This window comes from Mauremys reevesii, linkage group 5 (assembly GCF_016161935.1).
Source record: "Mauremys reevesii isolate NIE-2019 linkage group 5, ASM1616193v1, whole genome shotgun sequence".
Lineage (NCBI taxonomy): Eukaryota > Metazoa > Chordata > Testudines > Geoemydidae > Mauremys > Mauremys reevesii.
The window spans coordinates 49345923-49371125 of NC_052627.1; the positions used below are offsets into that span (position 1 = coordinate 49345923).

General features: G+C 41.4%; 1 long non-coding RNA gene across 2 annotated transcripts in view; it reads left to right on the plus strand.

Annotated features, from left to right (window-relative positions):
* Positions 1–18245, plus strand: part of LOC120406786 — a 36096-nt gene extending 17851 nt beyond the window's left edge. For both annotated transcript variants that reach the window (XR_005599581.1, XR_005599580.1), the window contains one exon: positions 17683–18245. This is a non-coding gene — a long non-coding RNA (uncharacterized LOC120406786). The remainder of the gene's footprint in view (positions 1–17682) is intronic.
* Positions 18246–25203: the final 6958 nt, after the last annotated feature.

The following is a 25203-nucleotide window of genomic DNA, read 5'->3' on the forward strand; positions in this document are numbered from 1 at the left end:
TCCATTGATCTCAACAGGAGATATATACATGGAAGTAGGGCAGTATAAGTCCCTCCGTTTTCAATAATAAATAGAGCCTTCTATAGTATTTCACTGATTAAGGAATCTCTGAGATAAGAGAGTGCTGAATTGCTGCAAGGTTCTGTAGCTTACATTAACATTATAATTAGTGTCTGTTTTATTCTGCTATTAAAAAAAATGTGGCATTTTACCTCCACAGAAGATACAAAGGAAATCCAGGTGAAATGACCTTACAATATGAACATTTTACATGCACAAAAAAAAGATAGCTAAGCCACAGATTTTCATTTAAAGATTTTTGGTCTGTGCCAAAAGGCAAGTTTCTGGAAGACAGCACAATACAGAAATAATGAAATGTCATCAACTGTAACTGTAAAATATTTCTGGGCTACAGTCGAATGCAAATGAGGTACTATGTTATTCATTGTATGACATCTGCTCTGAATAAAATGTTAGAAGTCAGAGTTGTATAGTTAAGCAAGTAGAGAATCAGAAGAACCACTGAACATGTCAAGGAAGGTGGCAGCGTTGCAGAAGTAAAATTCTGACATGTGTGTCATGGTCATGTAGGATTTATAGAACACATATGCCTCAAGGTAATATTTGCTTTTAATTCAGATCTGTATAGATAGAACATTGTGGCATGGTGGCACTTGTTAAGTCAAGTTCAATATGTTCACATTCATGATGATCAAGTGAGACATTTGAAGGGACTCACCATGGATATTCACATAGTCATATATAAGACAAAAAATCACTGTTTTCAATATTTTAAAAACTATAACTATATTCAATTATTCTGAGACTTGAATGCATGCATAATATTTGTTTGGTAAATTACATATCTTAATTCAGGATCAGAATGGTTCTCTCTTTAATCACAATGTAAGCAAACAATTCACAATTCATACACAGTAATGAATATGGTATGCTGCAGTAAATACCATTTGATTATTTAGAGTTTGAAAAATGGTGTGTTCTTTTATTGACATAAATATTAGCAGTGCATATCTTCAAAGTGACAAAAACATCAACAACATTAGCAATGGATTGAGCAATTTTTCTGGCTCATCATTTCTGCTTTTGTCTGATCATGTGAATTATCAGAATAAAATTCTATAATGATCTATCAGAACTGGTGAGAAGTGACAATGAAAACTGACAGGTTGTAGCTGCAGATATAATCTCTTTGGACTTTAAGGCGGAGGCATAGAACATGTAAGAATTATTAATGGTGAAATTCAAAGTTGGGTAGAAAACTGAAACAAAAGGTCAAAAAGTTATGATTAAAAAAATAGGTTGGGTAAGTGGATGAGGAAAAGTGAAGTGCCACTGAAGTTATGTTTTGTCTATTTTAGAGTATCCTACACATAAAAGATCTGTGGAAAGGAAAGCAGAAACGTAGAACAAACAGAGAATCTGCTCAGTATCAGAGTAGAGGGAGAGTGGTAATAAAGACCTTTTGGAGCTGAGGTTTTTAGGGAAGGATAGCTGATTTATTTATCAACATATTGAAAAGTGGGAATAATGTATAGAGAAAGGTCTTGTACAGGGACAATGATGTGTTAGATTCATAATTAACTTGAACCTTTTGTCACCATTTTCACCATTGAGAAAAGACCGCAAAGTGGGGGTAAAATGCACCAAATCAAAATGGTAGCATTTTACCACTTGCTTTATACAACGGCAGGGCAACAATGAATCAACCCATTTTCCCAAGATAAATACAATGCCACAGGAAGCATGCCAAAGCAGCCTAAGCTATACCATTTGAAATGGTTTAGAAAGCATTCTCATCTGCACAGCCCAGCTCCAGAGGTTGGTGTGGAGGAGGAAACCAAGAGTAGGTCTACATTAAGGAGACTATAAGAGCATAGCTATGTTGCCGTAGCTATGCCAGCATATCCCTGTATTGTACCTATACCAATGGAAGGGTCAGTGTAGGAATAACCTTCCCAAACAATGGAAGCTACATTGATGGAAGCACTTTTCTTTCAACATAGCTGCATCTACACTGGTAATTAGGTCAATATACATATGCCACCTGTGTGTTATTCACATGCCTGAATGATGCAGCTATATCAACTTAGCTTTTAAGTATAGACCAAGCTCAAGAATCCTCCGTCGCCTCTTCCCTCACTACCAACTTAGAAAGGCTAGTACCGCTGTTTATGAAAGCCTTGAATGGTCTTCGGACTCAGGAGTCAGGGTCTGAACTGCATCTATGCTCTATTTAATACAATGTGATTTGGGGAAGTGTGCATAGGTGGCTGTATGGCACTTAAGCAGTCCCAAGATTCTGGGGCTGATTAGGTACCAGTTCTGTCTGCTATGTATTTTGGATCAGCTAAAGGATGACTGACATTAGTTGTCACTTGCCATGCCCTGAGGCACCATTCTTGCAGTGAAAATAGCCAGATCACAGGGGTGTTTGGTCGTGACCCTTTTTCTCCAGACAGGCTGCCTATGCCAGAAGCTAGGAATGGGGTCATGTAGAGTCTAATGAAAGAGGTTAAGAAGTCACCATTTTCTAGGAGTTTTATATCTCTGGACTGGAGTAGCATAAAACAGCTGAGCAGAGACAGAATCTTGACCTGGGTGAACAAGATCTGATTATGACTATTCTGTACAAAAGTCCTTGGTGGCAAGACTTGTTTAATGCTCCCTCTGTCCTAATACTGATGCACCAGTCTATTCAGATAACTTGATGAGGGGTACAGATAAGAATATAAACAGAATAGTCACAAGCTAACAAATAATGAAAACTGATTATAAGTTATGGTCACAGCAGTGAGGATGTAGGATTCTAGAGCATCTTCATCAGAAGTAAAATCATAGACTACAAAATTGAACAATTAGGGGAAGTTAGTAAGTGGAAGCAGTTTCAGCTTGGAAAGAAAGTTCATAGACCATAATGCTCAACTTGTGGATAATGCACTTGCATCACTGTACTGATTGAAGTAAACATTCCTGTCCATCACAATGATGGAGGGACCAATTAGTACTATGGGTATAAACGTAAGCTAAGGCATCAGCACATACAGAACCTCTATCTGTTATGAATTTTTATTTCCCAAATGGATTTGTAATCAGCAAACCTAACTAGAATTGGGTAGATACTGCATTTAGATTAAGGGCATATTTACTAAGCAACAGTAATAGAGAATTCCCACATCAGATGTGCTACTGCTATCCGTTGCATTCACAAGTCCTTTCTGCTCAAAGATAGCTGAAAATCACCTTGCTTTTGACCCCCCCGATCAATGAAAATCTAGGTTACCAACAAAACAGTCCTCTAGAGTCCTTGAAGAGCTAGGAGGAGATACTGACCAATCAAGAGCCAGCTGGCCAGTTAAGAAAGCTTGCCTGCTTCTTAGAGTAGTTCAGGTTGAGACCGAGATGGAGAAAAGCTCCTTAGTGACATGCCAATGTCAAAGCTTCAGCCTTGGTCTCTGCACTGCAAATAGGTGGTTGCTGTGGAGTTTTGTTCTGTTTTGTACTTAAATATTCAGACTGCCAAAGTCTGAGTGTGCTGAGCTCAGGATGGACTGATGCCTAGTTCATGGCCACCACTGGAGGACTGAGGCAGGGTGCACCCACAGTACCATGCTTGGCAATTCAGAAGGTGCTTCATAAACAAACTAGGGAAATGCAACCTAGATGGAGCTACTATAAAGTGGGTAAAAAAACCACGGGTTGGAAAAGCATTTCCAGAGAGTAGTTATCAGCGGTTCACAGTCATGCTGGAAGAGCATAACGTGTGCAGTCCCGCAGGGATCGGTTCTGGGTCCAGTTCTGTTCAATGTCTTCACTGATGATTTTGATAATGGCATAGAGAGTACACTTATAAAGTTTGCAGGTGATACCAAGCTGGGAGGGTTTTGCAAGAGTTTTGGAGGATAGGATTAAAATTCAAAATGATCTGGACAAACTGTAGAAATGGTCTGAAGTAAATAGGATGAAAGTCAATAAGGACAAATGCAAAGTACTCCATTGAGGAAGGAACAATCAGTTGCAGACACACAAAATGGGAAATGACTTCCTAGGAAGGAGTACTGCTGAAAGGGATCTGGGGGTTATAGTGGACCACAAGCTAAATAAGAGTCAGCAGTGTAACATTGTTGCAAAAAAAGCGAGCATCATTCTGGAATGTATTAGCAGGAGTGTTGTAAGCAAGACAAAAGAAGTAATTCTTCTGCTCTACTCTGCGCTGATTAGGCCTCAACTGGAGTATTGTGTCTAGTTCTGGGCGCCACATTTCAGGAAAGATTGTGGACAAATTGGAGAATGTCCAGAGAAGAGCAACAAAATGATTAAAGGTCTAGAAAACATGACCCATGAGGGAAGATTGAAAAAACAATTGAGTTTTAGTCTGGAAAAGAAGGGGACATGATAACAGTTTTCAAGTACATAAAAGGTTTTTTCAAGGAGAAGGGAGAAGAATTGTTCTTCTTAACTTCTGAGGACTGGACAAGAAGCAATGGACTTAAATTACAGCAAGGGAGGGTTAGGTCAGACTTTAGGAAAAACCTCCTAACTGTCAGGGTGGTTAAGCACTGGTATAAATGTGTTAAAAAATGCCTAATATACTACGTGGAGATATAGAGATCTCTCTTGCTTTTCCCACTTTTTGGCTTAATTTGAGTTAAAAATTTGCACTTTATTATTGTGTCAAGTATCAGAGGGGTAGCCGTGTTAGTCTGGTTCTGTAGAAGCAGCAAAGAATCCTGTGGCACCTTATAGACTAATAGAAGTTTTGCAGCATGAGCTTTCGTGGGTGAATACCCACTTCTTCGGATGCAAGCAGTGGAAATTTCCAGGGACAGGTGTGTATATATAAGCAAGCAAGAAGCAAGCTAGAGATAACGAGGTTAGATCAATCAGGGAGGATGGGGCCCTGTTCCAGCAGCTGAGGTGTGAAAGCCAAGGGAGGAGAAACTGGTTCTGTAATTGGCAAGCCATTCACAGTCTTTGTTTAGTCCTAAGCTGATGGTGTTAAATTTGCAGATGAATTGGAGCTCAGCAGTTTCTCTTTGAAGTCTGGTCCTAAAGTTTCTTTGTTGTAAGATGGCCACCTTAACATCTGCTATTGTGTGGCCAGGGAGGTTGAAGTGTTCTCCTACAGGTTTTTGTATATTGCCATTCCTAATGTCTGATTTGTGTCCATTTATCCTTTTCCTTAGAGACTGTCCAGTTTGGCCGATGTACATAGCAGAGGGGCATTGCTGGCATATGATGGCATATATTACATTGGTGGACGTGCAGGTGAATGAACCGGTGATGGTGTGGCTGATCTGGTTAGGTCCTGTGATGGTGTTGCTGGTGTAGATATGTGGGCAGAGTTGGCATCGAGGTTTGTTGCATGGGTTGGTTCCTGAGCTAGAGTTACTACGGTGTGGTGTGCAGTTGTTGGTGAGAATATGCTTCAGGTTGGCAGGTTGTCTGTGGGCGAGGACTGGCCTGCCACCCAAGGCCTGTGAAAGTGTGGGATCATTGTCCAGGATGGGTTGTAGATCCCTGATGATGCGTTGGAGGGGTTTGAGCTGGGGACTGTATGTGATGGCCAGTGGAGTCCTGTTGGTTTCTTTCTTGGGTTTGTCTTGCAGAAGGAGGTTTCTGGGTACACATCTGGCTCTGCTGATCTGTTTCCTTATTTCCTCGTGTGGGTACTGTAGTCTTGAGAATGCTTGGTGGAGATTTTCTAGGTGTTGGTCTCTGTCTGCGGGGTTAGAGCAGATAAGGTTGTACCTCAGTGCTTGGCTGTAGACAATGGATCTTGTGGTGTGCCCGGGATGGAAGCTGGAGGCATGAAGGTAGGCATAGCGGTCGAGGACTGGTCGGCAGGCCAGTCCTCGCCCACAGACAACCTGCCAACCTGAAGCATATTCTCACCAACAACTGCACATCACACCATAGTAACTCTAGCTCAGGAACCAACCCATGCAACAAACCTCGATGCCAACTCTGCCCACATATCTACACCAGCAACACCATCACAGGACCTAACCAGATCAGCCACACCATCACCGGTTCATTCACCTGCACGTCCACCAATGTAATATATGCCATCATATGCCAGCAATGCCCCTCTGCTATGTACATCGGCCAAACTGGACAGTCTCTAAGGAAAAGGATAAATGGACACAAATCAGACATTAGGAATGGCAGTATACAAAAACCTGTAGGAGAACACTTCAACCTCCCTGGCCACACAATAGCAGATGTTAAGGTGGCCATCTTACAACAAAGAAACTTTAGGACCAGACTTCAAAGAGAAACTGCTGAGCTCCAATTCATCTGCAAATTTAACACCATCAGCTTAGGACTAAACAAAGACTGTGAATGGCTTGCCAATTACAGAACCAGTTTCTCCTCCCTTGGCTTTCACACCTCAGCTGCTGGAACAGGGCCCCATCCTCCCTGATTGATCTAACCTCGTTATCTCTAGCTTGCTTCTTGCTTGCTTATATATACACACCTGTCCCTGGAAATTTCCACTGCTTGCATCCGAAGAAGTGGGTATTCACCCACGAAAGCTCATGCTGCAAAACTTCTGTTAGTCTATAAGGTGCCACAGGATTCTTTGCTGCTTCTACACTTTATTATTATAACTTAGATAATTTAAACAGAGTATTTTAACATAAAACCAAAGAACTTCAAGGATCAATTGAAAACATAGGCTGTGTAAAATGGATATATGCTGAAAAACCAAAGAAAATATTGCACAAATACAGACAGATATCATCTTCCTTTCCAAATGCAAATGCATGGACATCATACCAAATGGACTAAAGGTAAAAAATCCACTGCTATCTACATACTACACAGACCACAGTGAGAGATTATGCCATACTTTATCAAAGAAACTGAGGAACCACCTGATCAGCATCATATACAGCAAACAGGAAAACATCAAAAAAGAGCTGTCCAACCTGGATACTCTCATAAATAACCAAACTTCCATACAAACGGACTTCACTAAAATAAGACAGGAGATCTACATTACTCACTTCACCTCTCTACAAGGGAAAAAGGACTGTAAGCTGTCAAAACTCCTACCTGCCACATGGTGCCACAACCGTGGTACCCCTAACTCACTCATCAATATCGTCAATCTATCCAACCACACACTCAGCCCAGAAGAAAAGTCTGTCCTATCTCGGGACTGTCCTATCTCTTTCTGCCCTGCCACCTCCATTAACATGATACAGTTCTGTGGCAATCTGGAAGCCTACTTTTGCCATCTCCGACTCAAAGAATACTTTCAGGATAATATTGAACAGCCCACTGATACACAGTTACCCTCCCACCAACAGCACAAGAAGAAAAACTCCACATGGACTCCTCCTGAGAGTCGAAAAGACAGTCTGGACCTATACATAGAATGCTTCTGCCGACGTACACAGGCAGAAATTCGGAAAAACAACATTGCTTGCCTCATAACCTAAGTCGTGCAGAACACAATGCCATCCACAGCCTCAGAAACCACCCTGACATTATAATCAAAGAGGCTGATAAAGGAGGTGCTGTTGTCATCATGAACAGGTCTGACTACCAAAAGGAGGCTGCCAGACAACTCTCCAATACCAAATTCTACAGGCCACTTCCCTCAGATCCCACTGAGGAATACACTAAGAAACTGCACCATCTACTCAGGACACTCCCTACACTAACACCGGAACAAATCAACATACCCTTAGAGCCCCGACCAGGGTTATTCTATCTACTACCCAAGATCCACAAACCCGGAAATCCTGGATGCCCCAACATCTCGGGCATTGGCACTCTCACTGAAGGACTGTCTGGATATGTGGACTCTCTACTTAGACCCTATGCCACCAGCACTCCCAGCTATCTCCGTGACACCACTGATTTCCTGAGGAAACTACAATGCATTGGTGACCTTCCAGAAAACACCATCCTAGTCACCATGGATGTAGAGGCTCTCTACACAAACATCCCACACACTGATGGAATACAAGCTGTCAAGAACAGTATCCCTGATGATGCCACAGCACAACTGGTTGCTGAGCTCTGTGCCTTTATCCTCACACACAACTATTTCAAATTTGATGACAATATATATCTCCAGATCAGTGGCACTGCTATGGGCACCCGCATGGCCCCACAATATGCCAACATTTTTATGGCTGACCTGGAACAACGCTTCCTCAGCTCTCGTCCACTCACGCCCCTTCTCTACCTACGCTACATTGATGACATCTTCATCATCTGGACCCCTGGGAAGGAGACTCTGGAAAAATTCCACCATGATTTCAACAGCTTCCACCCCACCATCAACCTCAGCCTGGACCAATCTACACGGGAGATCCACTTCCTAGACACCACGGTGCTAATAAGTGATGGTCACATTAACACCACCGTATACCGAAAACCTACCGACCGCTATGCCTACCTTCATGCCTCCAGCTTCCATCCCAGGCACACCACACAATCCATTGTCTACAGCCAAGCACTGAGGTACAACCACATCTGCTCTAATTCCTCAGACAGAGAGCAACACCTACAAAATCTCCAACAAGCGTTCTCAAAACTACAATACCCGCACAAGGAAATAAGGAAACAGATCAACAGAGCCAGACGTGTACCCAGAAGCCTCCTACTGCAAGACAAACCCAAGAAAGAAACCAACAGGACTCCACTGGCCATCACATACAGTCCCCAGCTAAAACCCCTCCAATGCATCATCAGGGATCTACAACCCATCCTGGACAATGATCCCACACTTTCACAGGCCTTGGGTGGCAGGCCAGTCCTTGCCCACAGACAACCTGCCAACCTGAAGCATATTCTCACCAGTAACTGCACACTGCACCATAGTAACTCTAACTCAGGAACCAATCCATGCAACAAACCTCGATGCCAACTCTGCCCACATATCTACACCAGCAACACCATCACGGGACCTAACCAGATCAGCCACACCATCACCGGTTCATTCATCTGCACGTCCACCAATGTAATATACGCCATCATATGCCAGCAATTCCCCTCTGCTATGTACATCGGCCAGACTGGACAGTCTCTACGGAAAAGGATAAATGGACACAAATCAGATATTAGGAATGGCAATATACAAAAACCTATAGGAGAACACTTCAACCTCCCTGGCCACACAATAGCAGATCTTAAGGTGGCCATCCTGCAGCAAAAAAACTTCAGGACCAGATTTCAAAGAGAAACTGCTGAGCTTCAGTTCATCTGCAAATTTGACACCATCTGCTCAGCATTAAACAAAGACTGTGAATGGCTTGCCAACTACAAAACCAGTTTCTCCTCTCTTGGTTTTCACACCTCAGCTGCTAGAAGAGGACCTCATCCTCCCTGATTGAACTAACCTTGTTATCTCTAGCCTGCTTCTTGCTTGCATATATATATACCTGCCCCTGGAAATTTCCACTACATGCATCTGATGAAGTGGGTATTCAGCCACGAAAGCTCATGCTCCAAAACGTCTGTTAGTCTATAAGATGCTACAGAACTCTTTGCTGCTTTCAAAGAAAATATGTGTATTCTTACTTCAAAACGGAAATGGCTTTATAATAAAATAGGTGCATAATCTTAAGGAGCTATAATTTCAGAAGTAGGCCTGGTAACAAGTATTTTTCAAGCTTTATCTAACCTTAACACCATTACTTGTAGGTCAATATAAATTTATTACCTTAGAGAATCTAGGTTAAAAATTGAAATAGTAAATGACTCCATGTCACATTTTGTACTGATCTCCTAGCTTTTCCTACCAAACAAGCCAAATAACAAGGAGATCCTATTCTCTACTCTAAATGTAGAATAAAATGTAGTTATAAAAATAGACTGCTCTTCTAGCCTCATTTGGGACAATAATTAAAATAAAAATAAACCAGCAAAAAGAGATATTTAAGATCTTCATGATCTCCTGCCAGAGACTGTACCTCCCATCTCTTTACCACCAAATAAAATGAATGTGCCTCCCTAAAAAAGGCTTAAAGGAAAGTAATTGCTTGCTATTCTGACACACTCATTTTGGAGTAGTATCTAGAACATCCGTCACAGGTGTCTAACCTGTTGTGGCAGGCCTGCCACTGCACCGCCACTTTGTTGCAGGAGTGGGATGGGGTGTCTGAACCTCGCCACTCCCAAGTTCACGTGCCTGTCTCTCTGTGGGCAGCTGGTTGCGGCCTAATGGCCTCCTTCCACACAATCACCCCTTGTTCGGGGTAGTGGGCCTAGCGGCTAGAGTCCGGGTAACTTACCCCAAACATCTGGGCAGTGTGGCCCAATGGCCAGGGTCTATATAAATCGTTGCCAGCATTGGAGCAGTGCGTCCTAATGGCCAGAGTCCATACAACCCCCCTCGCAAGCAGGATAGTACAACCTAGTGGCTGGAGTCCATGTAACTCTCCCCAAGTATCAGGGCAGTGTGGCCCAATGGCCAGAGTCCATATAATCCCCCTCTCAGACAGGGTAGCATGGCTTAGCGGACAGAGTCCCTTGGTGTATGTGTGTGGGAGGTGGTAGGGGGACCCAGGCCTGTCCTCTCCACCGGGTCCCAACCCAGGGCCCCGGTAGTGGCAAGTTCCCCTTGCCACCAGCTTGGCGGGGATCTGCCCACAACATGCTGAGCATCTGTGCAGCTCTAATGCCATTTACCTCTAAAGTTCCCCTGCACCACTTCCTACCATAAACGCCAGATTCTCCGCTTTGGGGGGGTCCTCCGGTCTGTTCCCTTCCTGTGACGTACTCCACCGGGCATGAGTGTGCATCCTGGCTTGGCTTGCCTCCGGATCCTGGTGCGCTCCGGCGGTCAGCCCCGACTGAGCAGCTCTGCAGGCTTTTATACCTGTTCTCCAGTTGGACCATGCCCAGCAGAGCTTCCGGGGCGTGGCTTCCTCTGCTGAGAAGGAAGGGTTAACCCCTGCGGTACCAGTGCGGCGCCACTCTGCCCTGCAACACCTGTTCTTAAATCCTCAAATGATGGAAATTCCACAATCTCCTTAGGTATCTTGTTCCAATGCTTAACTACCCTGACAGTTAGGAAGTTTTTCCTAATGTCTAACCTAAATCTCCCTTACTGCGATTTAAGCCCATTATTTCTTTCTCTGCTCTCACTGGTTAAGGAGAATAATTTAGCACCATCTTCTTTATAACAAGCTTTAACATACTTGAAGACTTACCATATTTCCCTTCAGTCTTCTCTTCTTCTGACTAAACAAACCCATTTTTTCAATCTTTCCTTGTAGGTGATATTTTCTAGACCTGTACTTATTTTTGGTGCTGTCCTCTGGACATTCTTCAATTTGACCACATCTTTTGCAAAGTGTGGTGCCCAGAACTGAACATAATACTCTAGCTAAGGCCTCGTCAGTGCTGGAGTGAAAAAATTACTTCTCGTGTCTTGTTTACAACACTCCTGCTAATAAATCCCAGGATGATGATTGCTTTTTTTTTTTTTTAAACCACAGTATTACATTGTTGGTTTAGTTTTACCTTGTGATCCACTATATCCCCCGGATCCTTTCCTAAGCAGTCATTTCCCATTTTGTATTTGTGCAATTGGTTATTCCTTCACAAGTGTTGCACTTTGTATTTGTCCTTATTGAATGTCATCCCAGTTTATTCAGACCATTTATCCAGTTTGTCAAGATTATTATTAATCCTAATCCTATCCTTTAAAGCACTTTCCACCCCACTCATCTTGGTATAATCCACAAACTTTGTAAGTATACTCTCTATGCCATTATTCAAATCCATTATGAAGATACTGAATAGAACCAGACCCAGGAGAGATCCCTGAGGAACCTCACTTCATATGTCCTTCCAGCTTGACTGTGAACCATTGATAATAACTCTTTGAGTATGGTTTTTCCAACCAGTTGTGATGGCAGGCTCATCTAGTCTGTATTTCTCTACTTTGTTTATGAGAGTTAGGGGAGACAATATCAAAAGCCTTCCTGAAGTCCAGATGTATCACATCTGCTGCATCTCCCATCCACAAAGTTTGTTTTCTTGTTAAAGCAGTAATTAGACACTGTCTTAATTTTAAATGGGCGAGTAGACCTATTGATTTTAAAGGTGAAATCCTGCTCCATTGAAGTTAATAGGAGTTTTGCTATTGACTTTAATGGGACCAGGATTTCACACATTGTAATGGTGAAAAATGAAGTAATAAAGCACTATTCAGTGTGATTAAAGGTCACAAAATCAGGTTTATAGACCCCAAACCCAGAAACCGTTAAGCACATGCTTAACTTTATACATGTGAGTAGTCCCATTGACTTTAGTATTCAAGTATAGTGTTTGCAGGATCAGGACCTTAAATGGGTATTTAAGGAGAAACTGACTATGCTGACAGCCCAAAAATGTGGCCTACTTTTTCTTGTTATTAGATTCCTTTGAAAAGACTGTAATTTTGTTCCTGAAAACAAGTGTTTCAATGTCATTTATTTCTTAAAATAAAAGGAAAAAAGTCAATGCTAATTGCCATAAGCAAACTTATATTAGCAAACCAGTGTGCGTGCTCTGGAAGAAGAAAAAAAAATCAGTGAAGAAACATTTCAATTTCACATTGAAGGGTTTTTTATAAATAGGAGGGAGTAAAAAAAGGAGTTTAAAATAGGATTCTAATTAATGCAATATATTATCTGGGCAGCTGGAGATTAAATCAAGACAAAGTCATTCCCTGCCTGTTATATGAAAGTATTCTTGCTTTTTAGGTATCAAGCACGTGCTCCTTCTTCCCAAAAAGAGTAGCAGAGGATATCATACTGATGAGTCACTTACTGATATCCTGAACATATGCCATTGATTTTTCCAAACACACTGTGTCAGCATTAAAAGTCAAGGAAGGTCTCTATATCATTGTTAGTTTTTCCAATGTCCTATGAGAAATTTGTATTATTCTCCCATTGAGGCACCATAAGCTAGTGAAGCAATTGAGAAATAATATTTACCTCTAAGAAATACTTGGTTGGTATTAAATTAAAATGTTCTTTTCAAAATATGCTGGATCCAGTCTTGACCCAGAATCTCTGCTGGACCCAGTATCCACTGGGAGAAGCTGAAGAAATTCCAAGGGCCATAGAGAGGTCAGTTGTGACTCCTGATCCTGTGGCAGTATTTGCACCTATGTACTCTAAACTAAACCAACTGGCTCAGCTATTTGGAAGCCATTGTGTTATTCAGCTACCACCAGTGCACAACAGAGATATAGCCACATCCTGTTTCCCAAGCCATATCTATTTATGTCCTTTATGTTAGGGAGAATGAATGATGATGATGGAGAAAGAAGTTATGCCAGTTCTGTGCCATCTAGGAATTTCACAAAGAATCTTGGAAGTAAATCTTCTCTTCTTCAATGCTTAATTGAATGGTTGGCTGTAGCGATTGTTTGCCATTTGGTCTGTTTCTGTGCAGCCACCATGGCTTGATGGGCTGAGAGTCCAATGTTGGACAGACTTGATGCACCCATGTGATATGGGGCCTGCCTCTGGGCCTCCTCCACCTTAGGTTGGTGGTATTTTATCCCAGATGTTACAAGCTATCTTGAGAATGGGGTTCAGTGGAAAGTCTTGTGGCATTCTAGTGACATGTTCGAAAAGCATAAAACTCCATCTGTGGACAATGGCCCCTGTAGTCTGTAGACCAGAGTGACTATAAGCATCTGCATTACAAATAAAGTCATTCCACTGTGTGCTCAATATACTATGTTGGCATTTTGTGTGGAAAGCCTCCAGCTTTGCCCAGTCTGAGCGGCATAGTAGCCATGTTTTGCAACTGGACAGCAGTACGGAGAGGATATAGCTCGAATAGATCATGAACTTGGTTGTTGTGTTGAGATGATGTTGATTCCATATTCATTGTAAATGAACTATGGCAGAGGCTGTGATGCCAATCTGGTGGAGAACCTCTATGTTAGAACTGGAGAAACTGGTAAGTATAGAACTCAAACAGTAAATCTTGGAGACTGCTTTGACAGTTTCATTATTTGCGGGTGGACCTGCTTCTAGATTTTGCAAGTTCGTCTTTGCCCACGAAACATGGAGGCCAACTTTAGACAACTCCTTTATTTCCTGGAGTGCCTTGCAAAACAGGTACTAGAAGATCATCATCCATATAGTCAAGGTCTGAGAGCAAGAGATCACCGATTTTAATGCCTATGGATCTGACAGCACAAAAGTATAAAAGTTGCAGCTCAAAATTTTCAAATCTCTTGGTTAGTTATACACTACATTTGTTTTGAGCATTTGAACATAAGATTCACTTTTGGTACATATTCATTCTAGTGAAGCTTATTCACTTGAAAATTCTGGGGGGAGGAGGGGACAGACTTATCTAAAAACATTGATTAACCATCCTGAAATGCAAATTCTTCTGAATTAATTTAAACTGCATTTCATAGCACTAGTCATAGAAGGGTGTAGTATGTTATTGTTTTTTTAGTGGAGGATTTATCCCAATGATGCTCTACTCTCATTAAGAAAACACCATTCAAAGTATCAGATAACCCTATCAAAGGCTTTGTCGGGATCCATTGGTGATAATGTAGTGCTACCTTCTAGGTCCTGCTTAACAGGCATGATATGGAGCAGTTTATACTCAAATGGGTCATCATCATATACAATGTGATGATTTAGCAGGTATGAATTAGGTCAAGCACAGATATTACAGTGATGTGCACCAGTATAGATTCTAATTCAGTAAAGGACATAAGCACATGGTTAACTTTCAGCACATGCTCACTGGACTCAATGGGACTCAAGCACATGCTTGAATGATCGATTTTGACTTCAGCGTGGGCTTAAATAAATTTGCCTGAACTAGGATTATAAGAACCTGCATTGTTTGATGGCTTTGTTGAACAATGCTAAATTACCACAAGCTACTTTTGCTGATAGGTTGCTTTAGCCAACTGGTAGAAAGATGCACAGATGCTGTATTTAGTGTCAGTGTCTTTTTAAGGGATTTTCTGGATGGGACCACATGAAAAAGGTGTATGGATGAAATGGTTCTGCCATTGAGTTGACTACTAATTATTCACCATGTTCTTTTACTGCAGTTAAATCTGTGTGAATTCTGCACGGTTAAGTTTACAAATTGATTCTGTACAATAATTTGGTTGATAATCTTTGTGCACCAATTTCCATAAATGTGCATTGATTTTTGAGTTTCCCTGCTGCTGTGCTTCATGAAGAGCAAAGAGGAAAGACTCTAGTTAGGAGTTACTCAGCTTAGTCAGAGGAAGGGACTAGTAGGATACTCAGTTCCTCTGAAGTCACATAAGTTAAGAAAAAAGTCCAGGGACTTAAGTGTAGGGATGGCTGCTTGTGGGGAACAATGAGGACAGCCGAGGAAAAAAGAGTTTGTGAAGGCTCCCCGGCTGTATGAACTTCAGTCCATATTTCTGAATATTTTTGCAATCACAGGCTGAGGTTTGCAAATGAGACTGATCTCAAATTTTGAGTTTAAGCGTAAAGTGGATTTGGTAGAAATGTTCAGTCAGCTTCATTTTTTCACTGACAAAGAAGCCAAACTTAAGATGCTTCATTCTAATCATGTACCTTAGGATTTCCAATCAATGGTCGTCCAGTGATCATTTAGGAATGTGTAGTCTTCACTGAGTAGGGCACAATCAATCAGATACAGAAAGTCATTTACAGCTTTGGAAATAACCATCTGTCTTTCACATATTTATTTTCCATAAATGTGTTTTGTTGTGGTATTTATTGCTTAGTGGCAGAACATTACTCAGTTACAATTTACAATTCCATTGTCATTTAATTACAACAAATTATAGTTACTCATTCTGGAAATTCCCATTTATATACAATTTAAATGAAAATAACCAGATGTTTATTTAAAAATAAATAAGGTTAATTTCCAACTTAATTGCTTATATTTTTTCTGCCTGACCCTGAAAATAAAGAGCTGAAAAATTATACTTTAATGCCATTCACTAACATTGTCCAAAATTGCTGTTACCTGCTATTGGCCCCCATCCAGGTTTATATCACTATATACTCTGTTTCCTCAGTCACTTATTTAATTCAGTGGAGGATAGCTAGCAGATGTGAAAACTTCCTCCATCCCAATCCTTAGGCTGACAGACTGTTTCTATTGTAAGCACATTCATTAGCATGTACAATGTTCTGTGAAATCAGTTTCTGGTCTATAAATTCAAAAACAGCAAACAACAAAATCAATGCCATTTTTAAATACCTTTCATCTGACAAACTTTGTCAGGTTTGGGGAAGGCCTCAGAAGAACTTTTCCATCATAGTGCAGTTATATTATGCATCTGTTTATGCATCTTATGAGAGTAAGAACATTAGTTTTAAAAACAGAGAATATGGACAAGGATGCCATCTAAAGCTGATGTTGAAGCTTAGTGATATACATTGATTGATTGGCGATCCCTTGATTTGAGGATGATCTCTACCACAGATTTACATATGGGTCCTGCGATGAGTCCAATTGTTTGAAAATCTGCCTGCAGTAGGTACAGACATTTTGTACCTACTGGGAGAAACTTATTTATTTTTCCTTCCGCTTCTCTCTTTTTTCAGCTTCGAGGGCAAGGTGCTTTCCACTTCCTGATGGAGGATAGGGCATCATTGGGATCAGCTGGTGGCTTGCTCTTCCCAGTTTGTGATGTCTACATCACTTTTCTTAAGATACGCTTACAGTGTGTCCTTGTAGCATTTACTCTGACCACCACGTGATCTCTGACCATGGGTGAGCTGAGAGTAGAGGACTTGTTTTCAGAGGCAAGAGTCTGGCATCTGCACACAATGTCCACCCCAGGGAAGTTGGTGCATGAGGATAATTGCTTCAATGATGGTGATATTGGCTTCAACACGGATGCTGGCATTAGCACAGTGATCTTGCCACTTGACACAAAGGATCTTCCAAAGACATCATTGCTGGTGCCTCTCCAAACTCTTGAGGTGCTGTCAATAGGTCACCCAGGTTTCGCATCCATAGAGAAGTGTAGGAACAACTATTATTAAGCATATTACTATCTCTTTAGAGTAGGACCCATTTCTTCATATATGTTCCTTGCACAATGGGGCCCTGAACCTGACTTTTTTTTGTTATTTTTTAACTGCAGCAGCACCTCTGTCAAGACAACTAAGTAGATTGCAACATTAAAATTAAAAGGTTTGTTAAGTGCTAGTCAAGATGGCACAGTCCATGTTATTGGTTTGCCTATAAGGAGATCACAGAAATGAACTAAGAATTTGATGTACCCTGATGTGAAACCATTTGTGACTTAGCTCAATATTCAATTTACCTGAAGAAAAACAAACAGTAACTCATTAGTCCTAATTAAAAAATTATTCTATAACACTGAAAGAAAAAAATGTGAAAGCATAGGTAAATTTAAAACTTTCATATAGTATTACAAGCAACCCATCATAACATTTTCAAATTTCAGACTAAGTACGTGCATTCTCTGTACTATATAAAAATGGTGATGACATAAAGCAAGTAGTTTTGATCCACATTATTTTCAAGAGAGCATGCTGCGTAGAAATGTTCAGGGCTATATTACCTATTATAAATGAATGGCTAACCATTTCTATACATGTATTTACTGCTGTGAAGTGTTTCATTAATTACAATAGTTAACCTTCTGTTTTCAATGTATGTTTTTCCTTGCAGCTGCAACCTTGACTGGTTTAGAAGGCAAAAAAAGCAGACTGGGGAAGACATGTTCTGTGATTTGATGCATTCCTCTGAGACTGGCAGGGCCCAGTGAATGCATGGAGGCTTACACTGTCAGAGAGCATGCTCACCAACCAAGAGGGCAGGAAAGCATGCAGGGATCAAGAGCGTAACACGCAAAAGGAGATGTTGCAGCTTATGGGGGAGCAAACAGACATATTGAGGTGTCTGGTTGAGGTGCAGGAAAGTCAGCTAGACCTTAGAGTCCCGCTGCACCCAATAATGAACCAGCTGCCCTCATCACCAAGTATATCCACCTGTCCCAGACATCCTAGAATGTGGGGCAAGGGGGGTGGAGGGAAGGAAGCTCTGTTATCCCTTGAACTCAATTCCAGGGGATGGTTCATCGAGCAGAAGGCTCTCATTCCCACAGCTTTGAATGCTAGACAGTGCAATTGTAGTAAGCTACATGTCTTTGCCCCTCTTCCCCCCCGCCCCTGATGTTATCAGGCCCTTACACCTGGGTTATCTTTGCTATTCATTGCTGTCTCTGTTCAGTGTTCGTTAGCATAATAAAAATGCATGAATTGAGGACAAGAGGCTCTTCATTTTCTGTGCACACTGTGAATGGTGGGGGTTTAGTTTACAGGGCAGTATATGCAAAAAAAGGGGGCAGCTTGGTAAGGAACACCACACAGAATGGTCACATCAGTTTTGGATTATTCAGAAAACTGGTTTTCAAAGCTTCTTGGAGATGCAGTGCACCTCAATGTTCTCTTCTTTTTACCCTGGTGTCTGGCTGCTCAAAATGGGCTTCCAGGCAATCTGCCTCAACCACCCCGCCCTCCCAGAAACTTTCCCCCCTTACTTTCACAGATATTATGGAGCACACAGCAAGCAGCAACAACAATGGGAATATTGCTTTCATTGAGGTCTAACCCTAGTGAATAAACTGCACCAGCACCCCTTTAAACATCCAAAGGCACATTCTACCACCATTCTGTACTTGCTCAGCCTATGGTTGAACTGCTCCTTACTTCTGTCCAGGCTGCCTGTGTATGGCTTCATGAACCATGGGAGCAAGGGGTAGGCTGGATCTCCAAGGATACCAATTTGCATTTCAACATCACCAACAGTAATTTTCTGGTCTGGGAAAAAGGTTCCTTCTTGCAGCTTTCTGAAGAGACCAGAATTCCTAAAGATGTGCACATCATGTACCTTTCCCGACCATCCCATATTGATGTGGGTGAAATGGCCCTTGTGATCCACTAGCGATTGCAACACCATAGGGAAGTACCCCTTGTGGTTTATGTACTCTTTGGCAATGTGGTCTGGTGCCAAGACAGGGATGTGCATTCCATCTATCGCCTCACCACAGTTAGGGAACCCTATCGTGGCAAAGCCATCCACTATGTCCTGAATGTTTCCCAGAGTCAGGACCCTTCTTAGCAGAAGTGAATTGATTGTCCTGGCTACTTGGATCACAGCAGCCCCCATGGTAGATTTACCCACTCCAAACTGATTCCCTGGTAGCAATCTGGCATTGCAAGTTTCCACAGGGCTATTGCCACTCGCTTCTCAACTGTCAGAACAGGTCAGTTTTGTATTTATACATTTCAGGGCTGGGGAAAGCAATTCACAAAGTTCCATGAAAGTGGCCTTATGCATTCAAGTTATGCAGCCACTGCGCCTCATTCTATACCTGCATCACAATGCGGTCCCATGAGTCTGTGCTTGTTTCCCAGGCCCAGAAGCGGTGTTCCACCGGGTCAACAAGCCCAGCTGCCACCACCAGCATGTGCAAATTGCTCCATTCCATGGCTTCCAGCACAGCTATTTGCATGGCATCACATTCTTGTACACATCGGCTCCTAGCTAGGCTCTGCAAATACCGCAGGACAATGCGCGAGTTGTTTGCGATGCTCACAACAACAGTGTACAGCTGAGCGGGGTCCATGCTTGCTGTGCTATGGCATCTTCACAGGTAACCCAGGCTTAGGTGTGAAAATGATTGTTTGCTGTTGCTTTCAGGGAGGGAGGAGACAAGTGCTTCACGGGAGGCTGATGATATGTACCCAAAGCAACTCGCAAAAATGTTTTTGTCCCATCAGGTATTGGGAGCCTAATCCAGAATTCCAATTGGCAGCAGGAACTGAGGGATAGCTGCCCACAGTGCATCGCTTCATCAGTTGATGCTAGCCAGGGTAGTGAGGATGCGCTCTGCCAACACAATGTGCATAGTAGGGATATACAGCATCAACTTTGTAAAATCAGGGGCTAAATGTCCACTTAAATAAGTTTGACCTAATTTTGTAGCATAGACATGTCCCAAGTTCCTTTTCTATCAGAGGGGTAGCCGTGTTAGTCTGTATCCACAAAAACAACAAGGAGTCCATTGGCACCTTAAAGACTAACAGATTTATTTGGGCATAAGCTTTCACAGGTAAAAACCCACTTCTTCAGAAAATTACAGATGCAAGCATAAATATACTGACACATGAAGAGAAGGGAGTTATCTTACAAATGGAGAACCAGTGTTGACGGGCCAATTCAATCAGGGTGGATGTGGTCCACTTCCAATAATCGATGAGGATGTGTGAATACCAAGAGAGGGAAAGTTGCTTTTATAGTGAGCCAGCCACTCCCAGTCTCTATAGTAATGCTTGCATCTGCAATTTTCACTCTGTGCATCTGAAGAAGTGGATTTTGACCCACAAAAGCTTATGCCCAAATAAAACTGTTAGTCTTTAAGGTGCCACTAGACTCCTCATTGTTTTAGGTCCTTTTGCAAGGCAACACCGAGGGCTTGCACCTTTACAGCTTTGCGACCTCACATTCCCAGGAGGTGAGTCAGTGCTGCAAAACTGACCACCGTTCATCATCATTTGCAGCAGTTTCTGACTTCATTTTCACCCTCCTCCCACCATAAAGTGCTGCTGCCTTCCCTCAGGAAGCCCAGACAAGGTTTCCCCCACTTTAGGCATGGTGTGGTCAGTGACACAAACTGCTTTTTCACTCTTGTTAGCTGAGCAGAGATAACACAGCTGTGAAAGAAAGTAGAATTGCATTCCTTCTTGTGCATGAATACCACAATTCTTTACAAATTTTAATCAATTTAATCTATGCAAAACCACAATTCATAATGGGAACACACAAGAGTTGGGGAGGACATAATGTGGTTGCATAAGTGTAAATGAGTACATAATTTCAGTAATTGTCTCAAAGGACATTTATTAAAGATGATAATATATGAGAAAGAAAGAACCCAGCTTAACTCTTGGATCCCAGATTTATTTTCAGTTCTGGCAGTTAAAACAAACAAACATTTTATTTGTAAATTATGCAAATCTGAACAGAGTGTTATTGTGAGCCTATAACCATGCAGCCCCGTATTGCCATCTTTATAGTCACTTTTCAGAATATAACTTTGCTTTACTGATAGTCCAAAGTGCATATTTTACTTTATGCTGGAATGTCCCTGCACAAAGGCATTTAAGACTGAAATTGATTTTTTGTTTTCTGCACTGCAAATATTACAGTTAAGTATGCACTTAAACTTGATACAAAACATTTAATATGTTTTTAAAGCCCCCTTGGGCATAGTATTTATGCACATTGGACAAAATATAAACCCTAAATTGTAAAAATGTATTTGTTATTCAGCTGAAACTCAAAAACAATCTTGCATGGTAATTTATCTGTTGATTTTCTGTGTTTGCTTTTAAAAATAAATTATTATAATCACTTAATGCACAATTCCCCAGTCTATTGATGTACAGAGAAGCATGATGATTAGCTCACTGTAATATACCAGCTAAAACATAGCAGCCTCCTTTTAAAAAAAAATATTGCATTGCTCTTCCAATACATTACCAAAGATGACAAATGTGCTCATAAAGTACTTATGTCTTACATATTAACATCTGGGTTAGGTCAGACACTGCAGCAAGCAGCAAATCCTCCTCAATGGTGCCACATAAAAAATTATAAAAGGAAAATGTGACAGAAGTTATTCAGCACTAGCTTCATTTTGTTGGTCCTTTTAAAATGTTAAAACCAAGAGCAATGAATCACAACTGCATTTCTTTTTTTTTCAAAGTTGGTAGTTGAAACTTAAATATATGCCTTCTTCTTGCCTCTTATGATAATTTAAATTGGAAAATGAGTAAATGTAGTGTGAAGAGAGGAAAAAAATCAGAATCCTTCTCATGTCCTAAAGCTCTGACATACTTACTGCTTATGCTGAGGCAGAAAGATAATTGGGGATCTACTTTCATTTTCAGGGCAAAAGGTTTAGAGAAAGGGTCACCACTACCTGCTTCTTTATACTGTGCCACTGCCATTCATTCTGTAAAAAAACTGCTGCTCTTTTATCCATTTTAGGAATTAACCCATTTGGCATCACTTGTAAGACAGGTCATTTTAGCATTATTAATTCTTTTGAAAACATCTTCAGTTGCAGAAATGATAATTAGGCTAAGTCTTGAAACAATCTTTAAAAAAGCACAGATGTTTCAAACTGAGACTACCCTATGTACTGCATAAGGTTAATAGTGACCTTGATTTCATGTAAGGTTAAGTTGCCACTACAGAAGGCAAATTCTGCTTTGCAAAATCTAGACTTGAAATCATTAAATCAAAATGCTTTAGTGAGGCATTCCCAAGCCAGTTAAGGCAGGCCAGATGCCTCATGAGGATATCTTTCTATTCCTAGTATCACACAAGGATAAGGTAGGTATAATTCTCTCTTAACTTGCCTACTTCTTGACGATTAATGGCCCTATGATGTTCAGCGCCCTCACTTCAACTGATGACAATAGACAATAAAGGCACAAGCACCTCTCAGAAGGTGCTCAGCATCTTTCAGAATCACTCCTTACTATTCCACACTATTCAAACTGTCCTCCTGCTGTGGGGTACAGTATATTAAGGAAATCTGTCCCCTTTGGCCTTCAAAAATATCTTTCAGCCTCATGACCCCTTTATTCCTTTCTGACATAGCCACCAGCACTTTTAGTTTGTCACCAAAAGGAAGATGAGTGACACTGTGGGCCAGCTTCTCCCCTGCAATAGAGCTGCACAGCACTGCTCTGTCTCTGCAAAGATGGCAGAAAGCAGATCTAACGCTCCCCAGGAGGATCATTCCAGTATAGGGAGTTTCCTGGATGCCATCCTCCACGGAGCAGTGTGTCAACAATCTCTTGGGGCCATTGGTGTCTGGCTTTAAATAGAGTAGCCTTTCACTACAGATCTGTCCATCACAAAGCAACCTCAGGATTAAGGCAATGCAAACATGGCTTAAAGCCACTTTTCTAGCTGCACCATACAGGGATACACCAGGTGCTGGTTGGTCAGAGCCAAGAATTAGGACCTGCAGCACTGGTATAGGATAGAAACATTTCCCCTTCCTCCACACCTCCTCCTGTAAACCTATCTTCCAATATTTTAAACTTGCCAAATATAGAAATTGTGATGAAAAAGAAAGATTAATTCACTGATGTGCTTGAGCTTTTATATATGACAATTATTCTCACAGCTAAAGTTTCTCAAGTGTGGTTGTGCATATACAATACATTGTTTACCACTATATATGGAGTTAAATGTAATGCTTTGATTCTGTAAGACTAAAATCCCTCCCTACCCAAAATGGTAACAATAATAAGCAGGATTAAATGATATGGTAAGATGTAAGGTAATATTATCTAAGACAAGAAATGTAAGAACAAACACTCAATATAACTATACATTTCCATTGTATCAGAATACAAATGATATGTTTAATGGAGGCTAGCAAGTAATGGTGCCTGCTTTATGTCTTATAAATCATATATTGCTATATTGTCAAAGAGAAAAAATCTTTCAGATCAATTTCAATTTGAGGGAAAAGTGGTAAATCGTAGACTGGATGTTTTGATTAAAAAAACAAAAACTGGCCCACTAGATCTGAGTTATTCTGAAACAGAGTGGATTTTTGATAAGATACTCAGCCTTGGAGATGCCACCAAGGGTAGAAGAACAGATCCTAATGAGAACCGTGAAAAGGTCAAAAGTGACCCATCTGTTTTATCAGAGACAGTTTTGTTTGTTTGGGTTAGGTTTTTTTCCCCTAAATGCAAGCTGTCAAGGTCTACAGACAGACAGCTGATAAACAGCAAGCAGTGAGGGTCTTACATATTTTATATATTGAAAGAATAAAATTACATGAAAATTGTTTCCAAGGGAGTACAGGGGACCACCACAAATATACACTTTTCGACTGACTTTTTTAAACTATTTGTGTTCCCAGAAAAGGCTACAGTTGTCATTGTACCCTAACCTAAATTGAAGATCTTACCTATTTCTCTAGATGAACTGAACTCAGGAACTGGAGAGTTCATACAGAACTAAAGAGTTTGTGAATAATGCATTGTTAATGACTAGAAAAACAGCCAGGAAAAAAGTTATCAATCAGAAAGCTTGGTGAGTCTGTATCTGCTCTCCTAGAAATTCAGCAAAATACTGCAAGAGCCTACATCCTACACAGTATGAATTCATCACTTTTCAATAGCCACCTGAAGAGATTAATATTTTACTTGTGTTTTCATTCACTATATTATTATTAATATCAGACTTTGGCTATCCCTTGATGCAAGGATGATGTCTGCCAAGGGGGTTCATGCCCTGAGGAGCCCAATTCGTGCCCCGCAGATTTTCCCACAGCAGTGACAAGTGTAATCTTGCCGGAGACATAGTTGTTGGCTGGACTGTTGTGCCCTTTCTTTCCTCCTTTGTTGCTTCTCTGTCTCATGAGCACCTCTGTTCTCCTCAAAGTGAGCTGTGGCTTGGTGTATGCTGTGGCGCCACTGTGTTCTGTTCTGCACTGAGTCCTTCCAGTTTGTTGGGTTGATGCCTCCCCTTTTAAGGTGTACTTTTAATGTGTCTTTGGCGTGCTTCCACTGCTCTCCGTGAACCCTTCTTCCCTGACTTAACCAAGAGAAGAGTACTTGCTGTGGGAAGCGAGGGTCAGGCATATGTACACAGTGGCCAGCCCAGTGGAGTTGGTATTTCATGCCCTGCACTTCTATACTGCTGATGTTGGCTGCAGAGAGAATGCGGATGTTACTGTGTCAGTCTTCCCAGCTGATCCTGAGAATCTTCCTGAGGCAGTGCTGCTGGAACCACTCCAGCTGCTTGAGATGTCGTCTGTAGGTTACCAAGGTCTCACACCCATACAGAAGGGTGGGGATGGCAACTGCCTTGTAAACCAAGATCTTGGTGGATGTTTGCAGATCCCTATAATTGAAGTCTTGTTTGAGTAGTCTTCCAAAGGATGTGCTGGCACAGCGGATCCTGCATTCAATTTCTGTGTCAATGCTGGCTGTTTGGGAGAAGTAGCTGACAAGTTATGGAAAATGGTCCACGTTTTTCAGGGGTTCTCCACTGATGGTGATTTGTGGAGTATGAAGAGTAGTTTGTGCTGATAGAGAACCTTGGTTTTCCCGATGTTGACAGAGACACCCAGGCTGTGATAGGCATCTG